The following is a 5,466-nucleotide window of genomic DNA, read 5'->3' on the forward strand; positions in this document are numbered from 1 at the left end:
TCTTCGACCCTGCAGTCGGTGTGCTGTCGCTTATCTTAAGAGGGTGATTTCTTTGGGGAATCTGGTTGGTTGTCGTCAGTGGTTGTCAGCTTGGTCCCAGCCATAGCGCTAGGTCTGTTTTCTCAATCTGGGGCATTTTGGTGGAGGATGGAGGGAATGGTGACAAGTGCCTTAAGTTTTTGAGCACGTTGGGTTTGGGTGCCTTTGGGTCTCCGAGTAGAAGTTCCCAGTGGGCGACTGAAAGCTTAGGGGTGAGGGTGGGTCACTGAGGGGAAGAGTGTGGAGGTAAAATGAGGAGGTGGTCTTCCCCCTGAAATAGCTAAGCCTTTGGGCCAGGAAGTCTATTGGCTCAGCTTAGGTCAAGAACCTTACACATTATACTCCCCTGATGGGGCTCTGGGCTTTCTAGAAATGTTCATGTAATATACATCAGCCCTAAAGATGGTCATTTGCTTTTAACTCCGCATGTCTTATCCTAAGAAAACCAGCCAAGATCCAGACAAAGTTTTACGTACAAAGATGTTTGTGGTAGCCTTATTTACAATATAAAAATGGAAACGGTTCCAACATACAAAGGTAGAGGCTGATTAAGGAAAGTATGGTTTCACCAACACAGCGATTCTCAAGACTGCCAAAGAGGCCAAAGGCTTCTAGGGGTCACCCCAAGGAATGAGCTGAGGCAGGGCCAGGCAGAGCCAGAGCCCCCTGTCTCGGCCTCAGCCAGGCAGTGTAGAGCAGTCAAGGGCAGGATGGAGAGGGAAAACCCTTACTCTCTCTCCCCTAAGGCCTCGTGCTGGGGGGTACCAAGGGCAGGCCCACCTGGGTACCAACAATAAAGGGTGTCATCGTTTTCTCTTGTTGTGTAATAATTTATCACAAATTTAGCAGCTTAAAACATCCATTTAGTAGCCCAAGCGTCTGCGGATCTGAAGTCTGGGCATAGCATGTCTCTGTTCTCTGCTCTGTGAGGCTGAAATCAAGGTGTTGGCCAAGCTGGATTCCTTTCTAGGGGTTTCTTCACCAGTCAGAGAAACTCTGTTTTTAAAGGGCTTATTAAGTCAAGTCCACCCAGATAATTTCCCTCTCTTAAGGCCAAATGACTTGGGACCGTAATTACATCTACAAAATAACTTTACAGTAGTGCCTAGGTTAGTGTGAAGAGGGTGCTGTCCTTACATGAAAAGATATTGACTCCGTAGAGCCCAAGAAAGAAAAATAAAGAGCAAAGGAGGAAGTTATTGAATGTTTGTATCTATTTTGAAATATGTAAGGCCTTTGATGTTGGGTATAGTTTCATTTTGTGATAAAAATAAATGCTAAAAATAATGTAGTATGAAAGAGGAGGAGTTAGATCATCTGCTATGGGTGTTAAAAAATAGACTAGGTATGACACCGGCTCTCCTCCCTTCTTTCAGTCCTTTCCTGAATTATTAATTGCTTGTTATTATCTGGAGGCGGAGGATGGGGCTGATTGTCAAAAGACTGGCTCTGGTGTTTTATAGAAAACTTTCAAGAGCATGTCAATACTCTCTCTAGAATGTGGGGTTATTTGTCGTATATTGTGCTCAGATAACAGGAAGAATCTCATTCCACATCCTATTATAAATGCTTAGTGGCCATTTGGATTTCCTTTTCGCCGTCTTGCATCCTTTGCAAGATGGTTCCAGATCGGAAGTCAGTCACTGGTTCCGAACGGAAGTCAGATTCTCAACTGACTGAGCCACCCAGGTGCCCCTCCCCTTCTTTTCAAATATTGGTGCCAATACTTTTCCTGTCTCAGTGCATCAATCCAAACCTTGAAATCACGGTTGAATCACGATGGACATCTAGCCTTTTTCCTGTTTCTGAGGGCAGTGGGTTCGGCATGGCCTCATGTGGTTGAATGGTTGTTACTGGTTTTGTTAAGAATACATTATCAGTGTTTAGTTATTTTCTTCCAGTTCTGTTTTACTTAGAGTTTATTAGGAATGGCTGCTAAATTGTACCCAACACCGCAAGAGAACAGTTTCCTCTTTTAACTCATGGATGTCATGAAGTGTGTCACTTACCACTTTTCTGATAATAAAACAAATGTTTGGGGTGCCTGCGTAGCTCAGTTAGTCAAACGTCTAACTCTTGATTTTGGCTCAGGCCAAGATTTTACCCACATCAGGCTCTACACTGATGGCTCAGAGCCTGCTTGGGGTTCTCTCTCTCCCTCTCTCTCTCTGCCCCTCTCCCACTCATGTGTGCGCAAATGCACACTTTCTCTCTCTCTCTCTCTCTCAAAATAAATAAACATTGTAAAAAATGCACTTTAAAAGATCATGTATTAAAAATGTGCATCAAAGAGCACTATCAAGAAAGTGAAAAGATAATTCACAGGATAAGAGAAAATATTTGCAAATCATATATGCGATAAGGGTCTAGTGTATGGAATTATAAAGAATTCTTACAACTCAACAACAAAAAGACAACCTGGGGCGCCTGGGTGGCTCAGTCCGTTAAGCATCCGACTTCAGCTCAGGTTGTGATTTCACGGTTAGTGGGTTCAAGCCCCACATCAGGCTCTGTGCTGACGGCTCAGAGCCTGGAGTCTGCTTCCGATTCTGTGTCTCCCTCTCTCTCTGTTCCTTCCCCATTCACACTCTGTCTCTCAAAAATAAATGTTAGAAAAAAAAAGACAATCCAATTTAGAGGTGACAAAGGACTTGAATAGACATTTCCCCAAAGACAATATACAAAAAGCCAGTAAGCGCATGAAAACATGCTTAACCTCATCAGTTATTTGGAAGATGCAAATCCTATCTCTTCACACCCACTAGGAAGACTATAATAAAAGAGATAAGCAATAAGAAAATACCGTTGAGGACATGAAGAAATTAGAACCCTCAAACACGCTGGTGAGAATGCAAAATGGTGCAGCCACTGTGAAAAAAATAGTCTGGCGGCTCCTCACACAGGTAAACACAGAATTACCATAGGATTCAGCAATTCCACTCCTAGGTATATATCCAAGAGAATTGGAGGCATTGAAACATATAAGAACGTTTACAAGAATGTTTACAGTGACACTGTTTATAATACCCAAAATAGGAACAACCCAAATACCCATCAACTGTTAATGGATAAATAAAATATGGTATACCATACAATGGGGTATTATTCAGTCATAAAAGGGAATAAAGTTACTGCCACATGCCACAACATAGGTGACCCCTGAAAGCATTATGTTAAGTGGAAGAAGACACAAACAAAAGGCCACATAGTATATGATTCTGTTTACGTAAAACGCGCAGCAGAGTCAAAAGTGTGGAAACAGAGAACAGATTAGTGGTTGCCAGGAGCTGGGGGAGGGAAGAATGCAGAGAGACTGCAAACGGGTATAGGGTTTCTTTCCTTTTAGGGTGATGAAAATGTTCTAAAATTTGATGGTGGTGATGGCTGCACAACAGTGTGAATACGTAACACTGTGGATGTGTTAAAAACCACCGAATTGTACAATTAGAAAACTTTTAAAAAATCTTTATTCATTTTAGAGAGGGAACGAGAGAGACAGAATGCAAGTAGGGGAGGAACGGAGAGAGAGGGAGACACAGAATCCGAAGCAGGCTCCAGGCTCTGAGCTGTCAGCACAGAGCTGGACACGGGGCTCGAACTCACGAACCACGAGTTCGTGACCTGAGCGGAAGCCAGACGATGAATCGACTGAGCCACCTAGGCGCCCCTGAATTGTACAGTTTTAAAGGGTGAATTATCTCAAGAAAACTTTTCTTTTTAACAGGGTTATGTGTGTTATAAGCAACACAGTCTAGTATAAATGCTCATTATTTTCTTTAATACGAGATCCTGTATCATCAATTTAATTCCTGTTAAGCTGTGAAAAAACCTTATTATCCTGAAGGGCTGGGGTGGAAGTACCTGTCATTAGTTTTCTCTAGTGTCTTGTCATCTCAAAGGGGCCTCATGGTGGGAATAAAATATAAACAATGTCTCAAGCAGCGTGTCTTTAGCATGTGCTAAAACTCTGTGGATGAAAACCCAGGCCGCCTAGCCTACGGTGTAGAGAAGGGCACCTCCTGGTGCCTCTGTTTGTTCTCCATGTTTATGAGTCTCTTCTGTTTTGTCGCCCTCCCTGTTTTTATATTATTTTTGTTTCCCTTCCCTTATGTTCATCTGTTTTGTCTCTTGGAGTCATATGATATTTGTCTTTCTCTCACTGACTAATTTCACTTAGCATAATACCCTCCAGTTCCATCCACGTAGTTGCAAATGGCAAGATTTCATTCTCTCTGATTGCCGAGTAATACTCCCTTGTATAGATATACCACATCTTTATCCATTCATCCATCGATGGACATTTGACCTCCTTCCATACTTTGGCCATTGTCGATAGTGCTGCTATAAACATGGGGGTGCAGGTGTCCCTTCGAAACAGCACACAGGTATCCCGTGGATAAATACCTAGTAGTGCCATTGCTGGGTCATAGGGTAGTTCTACTTTTAGTTTTTTTGAGGAACCTCCATATTTTTTTCCAGAGTGGCTGCACCAGCTTGCATTCCCATGTCACATATATTTGTACCTTAGCAAGGGCAGATGCAAAGTAGGAATCAGATGGAACATTAGGGTCGAGATTTCATCCTTGGAAACTGCAAACTGAATAAAGGCTTTGAGAGAATCGAGTCAAAGAGCGGCAGTATATATAAATATATAATATTTATAATATAACATAATTAATAGCATATATGTGTGTTAGATCATACACCTATGTATGATCAGTAATAGATCATCACACCCCTGCTCCAAGGATGCCAAAGGGAAATTTTAAAGGGCTTGAGGGAAGCGCAGAGACAGGACAGAAACACTTGGAACTGTCACGTGATAATGATATGCTACAACCTAATCTCAGGAGAAGCAATGTTACCTCCTGAGTCGAGTGAGAAAGGACTTATTTCACTCTTTAAATTTAATTCATTTTACACTTTCATTTTTTCCATTTATTTATTTTTTTATATCACAGCAGTAAAGGCATATAACGTACAACTTACCATCTTAACCATTTTTAAGCATACCGTTCATCCGCGTTCTCTTTTCTTTACTTCGGACACGAACGTTGCCCGGAGGCATTGCTCTACACCTTAGGCACGGCGCCACCAGGTGGCAGCAGCGTGGCGCGATCCGGGATCGCTTTTCAAACCGTCCTGCCCAGATTTCCTCTTCCGTAGCTATGTGAAGCTCGGGCTTTCAGGGCCCGAGCCTTGAACCAACGAACTACTGTTTCCCGAGTTCCTATCCTGTCTGAGGCACTGGATTTGATCTGTGGTGGAGAGGGAGATGGGTTACAAAGACAGTAAGCCCCCCCACCCCCCCACCTTTACTCACCCTTTGTTCTTCCTTCTACAGCCTACAGGTCTGTCTGCCACAGGACTTTCATCCCCCGCCCACCTTTGCAGAGCTAACTCCAATTCTTGGTTGCCTGAACCAAG

The sequence above is a fragment of the Acinonyx jubatus genome, chromosome D1 (assembly GCF_027475565.1).
Source record: "Acinonyx jubatus isolate Ajub_Pintada_27869175 chromosome D1, VMU_Ajub_asm_v1.0, whole genome shotgun sequence".
Lineage (NCBI taxonomy): Eukaryota > Metazoa > Chordata > Mammalia > Carnivora > Felidae > Acinonyx > Acinonyx jubatus.